The sequence below is a fragment of the Molothrus ater genome, chromosome 27 (genome assembly GCF_012460135.2).
Source record: "Molothrus ater isolate BHLD 08-10-18 breed brown headed cowbird chromosome 27, BPBGC_Mater_1.1, whole genome shotgun sequence".
In the NCBI taxonomy this organism is placed as follows: Eukaryota; Metazoa; Chordata; class Aves; order Passeriformes; family Icteridae; genus Molothrus; species Molothrus ater.
The window spans coordinates 2,664,627-2,676,171 of record NC_050504.2 but is presented as its reverse complement, the minus strand read 5'-3'; positions in this window follow the sequence as shown (position 1 = coordinate 2,676,171).

Sequence of the window (11,545 nt, the reverse complement as noted above, 5' to 3'; positions counted from 1 at the left end):
ATTTAATTTAATCAGGATTAAAGAATTCTCCCATCCTGGTGCCTTTTTCTATTTCTCTTGAGCGGAGAAGCAGCAGATCTGCAATCAGAGATAGAAATATTCCACTTTTATATCAATATTCCAATTTTTTTACAATAAATTCCATTCATATACACACACATAAACCACCGATTTTAATAGAAGGTAAAGAACAGTTTTAAAATCTGTTAAAAAAAAATTATTTCCTCACCAAACAACACCCCCCAAAATAGGGGAAAAATCACCTCAGCCATGCAAATAAACACAGATTTTTACCCTGGAAATGCAACCCCAGGTCCAAAGCAGCATCTTGAGCCATAATTAACAGCCCTGACAGCAAGGAGGGAGCAGATTGCTCCAGCAGGGCCCGTGGGTGGAGGAATAAAACCTCAAATAGATGCTCTGAATCTGCATTTTCCAGGCAGAGCTCAGCTCTGGGTGCGAGTGGGAGCAGGGAATTTGGGTATTAAATGGATTTATTGTGCCTCACTCAGCAGGGAGGGATGGGAATGGTTCCATTTCTTGCAAAGAACCTGGGAATTTGCTGGGGTTTTTGGGGGGGATATTTGCAGGGAAAAGGTGTTTTTAAGGCAGGGTGGAATCACCTGGAGCTGCTTTTTCCCCTGCCAAAAGGCAGGAATGGGATGAGGAGAGGGCAGAATCCCAGGGTGGGATAATTACCACCACAATCCCCCCAAAAAATAGATTTAAAGGAGCAGGAAACTCCTGCACATTTCCCTTCAGCTGCCACCAGAGGATCCTGAAATCACCTTTGTCTCCCCCCACAATTTTCCTGATGAGGAAAAACCAAATTCTGAACATTTTTCATTTATTTTTCCTCCATTTCCCCTATTTCCCCTTTATTTTTCTCCCCTTTCCTCTTTTTTCACCCAGCAAATCCCATTGTGTAGCAAGTGGGTCAGGCCAGGCTGGAATTTTTCCCCATTTCCAGGAAAACTCAGCTTAAATTTTTCCCTCCTCGATTTCAGCCATCAAACATTGACAGGAGCTTTTGCTAAATTTTTAAAAAAGCTGACAAAACCTCCAGCATGTGCTGGCAGAACTCATGTAAACCCTTTTTGGGTTTTTTTTTTTTTTTCCCCTGCAAAGAGATGACATCACTGAGGAAAAAGGAGGAAAAAAACCTTTGAAATTTGCTTTTTTTAAGGGCTGCAAGGAGCAGGTTTGGAAGGATAATTGTGGGTTTGGTGCTCTGTGAGGAGCTGCAGGCAGGTTCCTTCCTGGTGCTGCCCTTGAGGGTTTTTTTCCATGATTCCTCCTGCTTGATGGAGGATTTTTAACTCCTCCAACTGAGGAGGGGACTTCCAGAATAAAGAGAAAACTCAGAATAAAGAGAAAACCCCAGAATTCCAAAATAATGGGAAAACACAGAATTCCAGAATAATAAGAAAAACCAGAATTCCAGAGTAAAGAGAAAACCCAGAATAAAGAGAAAACCCAGAATTCCAGAATAATGAGAAAACCCCAGAATCCCAGAATAATGAGAAACCCCAGAATTCCAGAATAATAAGAAAAAACAGAATTCCAGAATTAAGAGAAAATCCAGAATTCCAGAATAATGAGAAAACAGAGAATTCCAGGATAATGAGAAAACCCAGAATTCCAGAATAATGAGAAAACAGAGAATTCCAGAATAATAAGAAAAACCAGAATTCCAGAATAATAAGAAAAAAGAGAATTCCAGAATAAAGAGAAAATCCAGAATTAAGAGAAAATCCAGAATTCCAGAATAATGAGAAAAAACCAGAATTCCAGAATAATTTCCAAAAAGTGAGGATTTCTGAGCTCCTTCACCTTTCCCAGCTGGAGCAGGTGGGGAAAACTCAGAACATCCATGAGAAAATGAGGATCTGAGGTGGCTCCTGGAAGGGTCTGACAGGAAAAGAGGCACAAGTTTGGGTGGCATCCATGAAAAACAGAGAATTTGGCACTGGGAATTCGGGATTTCTCGGCAAGGGAGCAGCAGGAGTGGAACCTTCATGACCTGGAAGGGTTTGGAGCGGCAGGAATGGAGCTGGGAAGGGTTTGGAGCAGCAGGAATGGATCTGGGAAGGGTTTGGGGCAAGAATGGAGCTGGAAAGGGTTTGGAGCAGTGGGAATGGAGCTGGGAAGGGTTTGGAGCAGTGGGAATGGAGCTGGGAAGGGTTTGGAGCAGCGGGAATGGAGCTGGGAAGGGTTTGGAGGAGCAGGAATGGATCTGGGGAGGGTTTGGAGGAGCAGGAATGGAGCTGGGAAGGGTTTGGGGCACCTGGAATGGAGCTGGGAAGGGTTTGGAGCAGCAGGAATGGAGCTGGGAAGGGTTTGGAGTGGCAGGAATGGAGCTGGGAAGGGTTTGGAGCAGCGGGAATGGAGCTGGGAAGGGTTTGGAGCACCTGGAATGGAGCTGGGAAGGGTTTGGAGCAGCAGGAATGAATCTGGGAAAGGTTTGGAGCAGCGGGAATGGATCTGGGAAGGGTTTGGGGCACCTGGAATGGATCTGGGAAGGGTTTGGAGCAGTGGGAATGGATCTGGGGAGGCTTTGGAGCAGTGGGAATGGATCTGAGAAGGGTTTGGAGCAGCGGGAATGGAGCTGGGGGGGGTTTGGAGCAGCGGGAATGGAGCTGGGAAGGGTTTGGGGCACCTGGAATGGAGCTGGGAAGGGTTTGGGGCACCTGGAATGGAGCTGGGAAGGGTTTGGGGCACCTGGAATGGAGCTGGGAAGGGTTTGGAGCACTGGGAATGGAGCTGGGGAGGGTTTGGAGCAGCAGGAATGGAGCTGGGGAAGGGTTTGGAGGAGCAGGAATGGAGCTGGGAAGGGTTTGGAGCAGCGGGAATGGATCAGGGAAGGGTTTGGAGCACCTGGAATGGAGCTGGGAAGGGTTTGGAGCAAGAATGGAGCTGGGAAGGGTTTGAAGGAGCGGGAATGGAGCTCCGAAGGGTTTGGAGGAGCGGGAATGGAGCTCGGAAGGGTTTGGAGGCATCAGGAATGGATCTGGGGAGGGTTTGGAGCAGCAGGAATGGAGCTGGGAAGGGTTTGGGGCACCTGGAATGGATCTGGGAAGGGTTTGGAGGAGCGGGAATGGAGCTGGGAAGGGTTTGGAGGAGCAGGAATGGAGCTGGGGAGGGTTTGGAGCAGCGGGAATGGATCTGGGAAGGGTTTGGAGCAGCGGGAATGGAGCTGGGAAGGCTTTGGAGCAGCAGGAATGGATCTGGGAAGGGTTTGGGGCACCAGGAATGGAGCTGGGAAGGGTTTGGGGCACCAGGAATGGATCTGGGGAGGGTTTGGAGGAGCAGGAATGGAGCTGGGAAGGGTTTGGGGCAGTGGGAATGGAGCTGGGAAGGGTTTGGAGGAGCAGGAATGGATCTGGGAAGGGTTTGGAGCAGCGGGAATGGAGCTGGGAAGGGTTTGGAGGAGCAGGAATGGATCTGGGAAGGGTTTGGAGCAGTGGGAATGGATCTGAGAAGGGTTTGGGGCACCTGGAATGGATCTGGGAAGGGTTTGGAGCGGCAGGAATGGAGCTGGGAAGGGTTTGGAGCAGCGGGAATGGAGCTGGGAAGGGTTTGGAGGAGCAGGAATGGAGCTGGGGAGGGTTTGGAGGAGCGGGAATGGATCTGGGAAGGGTTTGGAGGAGCAGGAATGGAGCTGGGAAGGGTTTGGAGCACTGGGAATGGAGCTGGGAAGGGTTTGGAGCAGCAGGAATGGATCTGAGAAGGGTTTGGAGCAGCGGGAATGAATCTGGGGAGGGTTTGGAGCACTGGGAATGGAGCTGGGGAGGGTTTGGGGCACCTGGAATGGAGCTGGGAAGGGTTTGGAGCAGTGGGAATGGAGCTGGGGAGGGTTTGGAGGAGCAGGAATGGATCTGGGAAGGGTTTGGAGGAGCAGGAATGGATCTGGGAAGGGTTTGGAGCAGTGGGAATGGATCTGGGAAGGGTTTGGAGGAGCAGGAATGGAGCTGGGGAGGGTTTGGAGGAGCAGGAATGGATCTGGGAAGGGTTTGGAGGAGCAGGAATGGATCTGGGAAGGGTTTGGAGCAGTGGGAATGCAGCTGGGAAGGGTTTGGGGCAAGAATGGAGCTCCGAAGGGTTTGGAGGAGCGGGAATGGAGCTGGGAAGGGTTTGGAGGCATCAGGAATGGATCTGGGGAGGGTTTGGAGCAGCAGGAATGGAACTGGGAAGGGTTTGGGGCACCATGAATGGAGCTGGGGAGGGTTTGGAGGAGCAGGAATGGATCTGGGAAGGGTTTGGAGCAGTGGGAATGGAGCTGGGAAGGGTTTGGGGCAAGAATGGAGCTGGGAAGGGTTTGAAGGAGCGGGAATGGAGCTGGGGAGGGTTTGGGGCAGTGGGAATGGAGCTGGGAAGGGTTTGGAGCACCTGGAATGGAGCTGGGGAGGGTTTGGGGCACCAGGAATGGAGCTGGGAAGGGTTTGGGGCACCAGGAATGGATCTGGGAAGGGTTTGGAGCAGCAGGAATGGATCTGGGAAGGGTTTGGAGCACCTGGAATGGAGCTGGGGAGGGTTTGGAGCACCTGGAATGGAGCTGGGAAGGGTTTGGGGCAAGAATGGAGCTCCGAAGGGTTTGGAGGCATCAGGAATGGATCTGGGGAGGGTTTGGAGCACCTGGAATGGAGCTGGGGAGGGTTTGGAGAAATGGGAATGGAGCTGGGAAGGGTTTGGGGCACCTGGAATGGAGCTGGGGAGGATTTGGAGGAGCAGGAATGAATCTGGGAAGGGTTTGGAGCAGTGGGAATGGAGCTGGGGAGGATTTGGAGGAGCAGGAATGAATCTGGGAAGGGTTTGGAGCAGTGGGAATGGAGCTGGGAAGGGTTTGGAGCAGCAGGAATGGATCTGGGAAGGGTTTGGAGCAGCGGGAATGGATCTGGGAAGGGTTTGGGGCACCTGGAATGGAGCTGGGAAGGGTTTGGAGCAGTGGGAATGGAGCTGGGGAGGGTTTGGAGCAGCAGGAATGGATCTGGGAAGGGTTTGGAGCAGCGGGAATGGAGCTGGGAAGGGTTTGGAGGAGCAGGAATGGATCTGGGAAGGGTTTGGAGGAGCAGGGATGGATCTGTGAAGGATTTGGAGGAGCAGGAATGGATCTGGGAAGGGTTTGGAGGAGCAGGGATGGATCTGTGAAGGATTTGGAGCAGTGGGAATGGAGCTGGGGAGGGTTTGGAGGAGCAGGAATGGATCTGGGAAGGGTTTGGAGGAGCAGCAGGAATGAGGCCATCAGTGAGTGCTGGACATCAGCGCTGGTTTGACCCGGATTTGTTGATTTAAAGCTCTTTTCCAGTCTGAACAATTCCATGATTCAACAATTCCACGATTCCAACCCAAAAGCTTGAAGCAATTATCACATTAATTCAGATATTTTTTTGCTTTTTTGGCATTTCCATAGCACAGACCTGGCTGTTTTCCCTCCTTCACCAGCAAGCAACTTTTGGAAGAATTTAATCCCTACCAAAACCAGGATTTCCTGGGTGTTTTTTCCAAGGAAAAACCTTTTCCAGGGAAGCTGAGAAGATCATCAAGCAGAGCTTCCCGTGGCTCCAGTGGGTGATTATCCTGTGCTGTGCTGACAGCTTCCCATCTGTTTGGGGCTGGATGCTGCATCTTAAAAAGCAGGAGAAAGGAAAAGCAGCGATTCCAGCAGGAGGAGACGGGCTTGGGATGCTCATGGATTATCAGGAATAAACTGGTTTTGTGGGGTTGGTTTCTGTTTGTGTGCAGAGCTGGAATTTCCAGGAATACACTGATTTTTGGGGGGGCTGAGCTCAGTTTATGTGCAGAGCTGGAATTCTCAGGAACTCACGGATTTTTTTTGGAGCGCTGGTCTCTGGGCAGAGTTGAAATTCTGAGGAATACATTTATTTTTTGGGGTTGGCCTCTCTGTGCAGGGCTCAAATTGTCAGGAACCCTCTGATTTTTTGGGACTGATCTCTGGGTAGAGCTGGAATTGTCAGGAATACACTGATTTTTGGGACTGATCTCTGGGTAGAGCTGGAATTGTCAGGAATACACTGATTTTTGGGACTGATCTCTTTGTAGAGCTGGAATTGTCAGGAATACACTGATTTTTGGGACTGATCTCTGGGTAGAGCTGGAATTGTCAGGAACCCTCTGATTTTTGGGACTGATCTCTGGGTAGAGCTGGAATTGTCAGGAACCCTCTGATTTTTGGGACTGATCTCTTTGTAGAGGTGGATTTGTCAGGAATACACTGATTTTTGGGACTGATCTCTTTGTAGAGCTGGAATTGTCAGGAACCCTCTGATTTTTTGGGACTGATCTCTTTGTAGAGCTGGAATTGTCAGGAACCCTCTGATTTTTTGGGACTGATCTCTTTGTAGAGCTGGAAGTGTCCAAGGCCACGTTGGACACGGGGGCTTGGAGCCACCTGGGGTGGTGGGAGGTGTCCAGTGAAATCCCAACCCCTCTCTCTGGGATTGATCCCTTTAGGATCCCAAGGATTCTCCCCACCAGGGCTTGGTTGCTCGCTGAGCTTCACAAATGAAGCTGGAAAAACCCCAAAAAAAGCTGGAAAAACCCCCCAAAAAAGCTGGAAAAACCCCAAAACTCTTCCCAGCGTGCCTCACTGCCCCGGGTGTCACCTCTTGGCTGCCCTTGCCATCATCTCCTGTTCTCATCCCTCCCCAAGGACAGGGTTTGGGTGCCCTGGGATGGTGGGAGGGGTCCCTGCCCTGGGGATGGGATGAGCTGTGAGGTCCCTTCCAACCCAAATCCTCCTGGGACTGCAGAACTTCACAGATCCAGGAGGAGAAATGGACTTGGGATTTGGGGAAGATTTTGGGTGGGGAGGGGCTGGGGTGGAATTCCCAGAGCAGCTGTGGCTGCCCCTGGATCCCTGTCCAAGGCCAGGCTGGACATTGGGGTTTGGAGCACCTGGGATGGTGGGAGGTGTCCCTGCCCGTGGGACTGGATGGGATTTAAGGTCCCTTCCAACCCAAATCCTTCTGAAATTCCAGAACTTTACAGATCCAGGGATTGCAGATGAAGAAATGGACTTGGGAGGGGATTTTGGGAAGATTTTGGGTGGGATGGAATTCCCAGAGCAGCTGTGGCTGCCCCTGGATCCCTGGAAGTGGCCAAGGCCAGGCTGGATGGGGTTTGGGGTGGTGGGAGCTGTCCCTGCCCGTGGCACTGGATGGGATCTGGGATCCTTTCCTACCCAAACCATTCCAGGATTTTAGGATTTAACCCCTCTCACCCCTCCCAGCAGTGGCAGCTGCACCAAAAATGGGAATTTCCAGCAGAATTCCAGCAGAATTCCGAGCTGCTCCCGGGGATGGATGACACCAAGGAGGCTCCAAACCTCAGAGTTTGGGACAATTCGGTTTTGTGCCTTTTCCCCTCAGCCCAGCTCGCAAACCCTGACTGGATTAAAAAGGAGCAAACCAAACACCGGGTAATGCTGTCACCCTATTAATGCAATTAACCCCTCCTGTTAATTACCCCAATCACTGCAGTGCTTGTGTAGGTCCAGCTCTGGGTGTTAAACATGGGGTGAAAACTCAGGAAATCCTTAAAATTCTCTCAGGATACTCCAGGGCAATAAATAAATAAACAAATAATAAAAAGAAATACAATAATAAAAATAAATATAGAATAATAAAAATGCCCAAAAGATATAATAATAAAATAAATAATAATAAATATAGAACAATGAAACAAATAGATATAATAATAAAATAAAATAAAATAAAATAAAATAAAATAAAATAACAACCCAAATAATTAAATAAACATCTCTGTTTATTTGATTTCCCCCCCCAATGGAATTTCGGGTAATTTCTAGAAATTGCAGAATTTCTAGAGATTTCTATCATTGTAAATAAGGAATCTGGAATTTTCTGGGTTTTTTTTTCGGGTGGAATGTAAGGGTGCAATGAACCCAATAGGATTTATGGAGGTGGGATGCAATTCCAGGGAAATATTCAGGCCAATCCAAGATTAAATCCAATTTCAGGGAAATATGAAGTCAAATTTCCTCCTCCCAGGAGGGAAAAAAACCCCAGGAACTGCCTCACTTGAGGCTCTGCTGCTCTGCTCCAAAGCACATTATTTTTGTACATTTATCTAATTTAACTTTTCAGCACAAATGTTGCAGTCATGGTGATGTCATCATCTTGTTAATTTAAGGAGCTGTTCTCAGACTGTGCCATTTGAGGGTGATTTTTGCTTTGTTTCTATTTCAGCTTCTCTGGAGAGAGTTCTTTTAATAAAATTACAAGGGGGAAAACAAAGGAAAATTAAAAAAAAACAAAACAAGCCAAGAAGGAGAACAAACCTTGGAGAACAAAATAAAAATACTTTGGGAAAAAAAAAAAAAAAAAAAAAAACAAAACAAAAAACCTGGGGAAAAAAATAAAAATACTGGAGAGAAAATTAAAAATACTGGGGAAAAATTAAAAATACTGGGGAAAAAAAATACTGGGGAAAAAATTAAAATACTAGGGAAAAAATTAAAATACTAGGGAAAAATAAAAATACTGGGGAAAAAATAAAAATACTGGGGAAAAATAAAGATACTGGGGGAAAAATAAAAAATACTGGGGAAAAAATAAAAAATACTGGGCAGAAATTCCTTTAGAGCAGCTGCAGGCCTCTGCTGCCATCGTATGGGAGCTGCCTTTGGAGCAGCTAGAAAGGAAAATTCTCCCAGGAGCTCCAGCTGCTGTCCTGGGAGAGCTCTGCAGTTACTCTGAGTCAACTGCTCCTGAAGCAGAATCGATAAAAAAATTGATAAAAAATGAAATTTTAGAGTTGTTTTAAACGCAGTCTGAGGCAGGAATGATCTGGCAGAGGAACCTCAAGGTGGATTTCCTGAGATGATGTGGTTGCACAGGGTAACCAAGCTGTGCAGGGACCAGGGCTCCTTCTAAGGGGACAATTCCACAGTCCTGGAACAGTTTGGGTGGAAGGGACCTTAAAGGTCCTTCCATTCCAGCCCTGCCACCATCCCAGGCTGCTCCAAACCCTGTCCAAGGTGGCCTTGGGCACTGCCAGGGATCCAGGGGCAGCCACAGCTGCTCTGGGAAAGGCGAGAATTGGAGATGAGGGTTGGACATGAAGGCTGAAGATGAAGGTTGGAGATGAAGGTTGGAGATGAAGGTTGAAGATGAAGGTTGAAGATGAAGGATGGAGATGAAGGTTGAAAATGAAGGTTGGAGATGAAGGTTGAAGATGAAGGTTGAAGATGAAGGTTGAAGATGAAGGTTGGAGATGAAGGTTGAAAATGAAGGTTGAAGATGAGGGATGGAGATGAAGGTTGAAAATGAAGGTTGGAGATGAAGGTTGAAGATGAAGGTTGGAGATGAAGGTTGAAAATGAAGGTTGGAGATGAATGTTGGAGATGAAGGTTGAAGATGAAGGTTGGAGATGAGGGATGGAGATGAAGGTTGAAAATGAAGGTTGGAGATGAAGGTTGGAGATGAAGGTTGAAGATGAAGGTTGGAGATGAAGGTTGGAGATGGGTTTGATGGCTGTGGGCTCAGGCAGAACCACTGTTCTGCAAGGTGCGGGGTTTTAGGTGACAGGCTGGGTTCCAGGTACCTACAGAGAAACCCAGAGCCCTGCAGGTGCCTTGGGCTCCCATCCCAGAGTGACGCTGCTGTGGGATCACACCTGAGATACCCCAAAACCCGGTGACACCCCAGAACCCAGTGATACCCCAAAACCCGGTGACACCCAACACACCTGTGGAACCCCAAAACCCAGTGACACATAACACGCCTGTGATACCCCAAAACCCAGTCACACCCAACACACCTGTGGGACCCCATCCCTGTGGAACCCCACATCCATGGTACCCCACACCTGTGCACCCCACCCCTGCCGTACCCCACATCCAAGGTACCCCACACCTGTGGGACCCCCTCCCTGTGGAACTCCACGTCCAAGGTACCCCATCCCTGCCGTACCCCACAGCCAAGGTACCCCACACCTGTGACACCTCTTCCCTGCCCTACCCCACACCTGTGGCACCCCACACACCTGAGCCTCCCCGCCCCGGGACACGCCCACACCTACCCCACCCCACCCCACCCCACCCCACCCCGTGAGGCCGGGCCAGCCCCGAGGCCACCAGGTCACCCCTGGAACCCCCGATGTCCCCTCGCTCGGCCGGGCCCTCCCACCAAAGCACATCAGCTCCCTCATTGATTATTCATTAAGGGGGCGTGGCCGAACAGGCGACGCCTCCATCCCGTTATGGTGAGGAGGGGGCGTGGTTATATTTAAATATTCATTAGGAGGGCGGGGACAGCGCGGGCGGGAAAAGCCGCGCGCGAGCCGCTCGCGCCCCGCCCCCTTCCCCCCCACTCCCCCGCGCGCCGAGAGGGCCCGCGGGCAAAAAGGCGGGAAAAATCGTTATTAGCCAAAATTCACATAAATTCACCCAAAAAAGGGCAAAAAGTTGCCAATAACACGAACAAAACACCGCTGGAGGGGCGCGCTGTTGTTGTCCGTGATCGTTTCCTCCCTCCAACGTGTCTGTGGCCACGTTGGCAGCTATCAAATCGAAACTTGCCGTGTTGGTTTTTAAATATTTGCCAACATTTCTTCCCAAACACAGCTGTGCTGCCTGTACACACCCGCCTCTGCTCCTAGGACCATAACCCCTTTTAACCCCAATAGGTTGCAACATTTGACTGAAATAAGGCTTTGAAGAGTTGAATTTAAATAATAATAATTTAAAAAATGGAGGTTTGAGGTTTCTTTCCCCCTCGGGGACACGGGGTTCGGTGACCCCCACACCCCCATCCCCTGCTGCTCCCTCAGAGCTTGCTGTGGGCGCCCGGCCGGGGGTGTTTGTGGAGAGGGGGTTTCCGTGAGGTAAAAAAACAGCTGATAAAGTGTTTTGTGTGAGTATCATCAACTGTGAGACATCCTCTGTTAATTTTCTGTAGATTTTGGGGTGCAGATTCCCCATTTCAGCCCTTTAGCCACAAAGTTTGGTAGCTTGGGGGAGAGGGGTCATGGCGGAGGACACAGCCTGGCCCATCCTTTGGCCTAAAGGTCATAGCCCGTCCAAATCTGACCCAAAACCACAGGCAAAAAGCCAAAAATAACCCAAAATAACAAAATTCATCAAATATTGAAGCTTGAGGAGCAAATCCAGGCTGAAGTGAGGGAAAAAGGGACCATTCTTAGTGTTTTCCTCCTCTGTTGGGAGCCAGTCCCCTCACACCACAACCTGGCCACCATCAACAAGGCCAGGAACCCTCAGCTCTGCTTTATACTCACATTATTCTCCAATTTAGGAAGTTTTGGGACCAATTTACACCATCAGTCTTACACAGAGCCTTTATTGTAAATAAAACCACTCTTTTCAAACAAAAATTTTCAGTGTAGGTTAAGGGTAACAAGGTAACTCCATGGGTGCACTCAGTGCTCTAAGGTTTGTCATCCCCCATTTCAGCTTCTACTTGAAAATTATTATTTTATTTACTTTTATTTTCTTCCACTCTATTTTATTTCTTTTTTATACCACAAAAGACAGGAGAAAATCAGG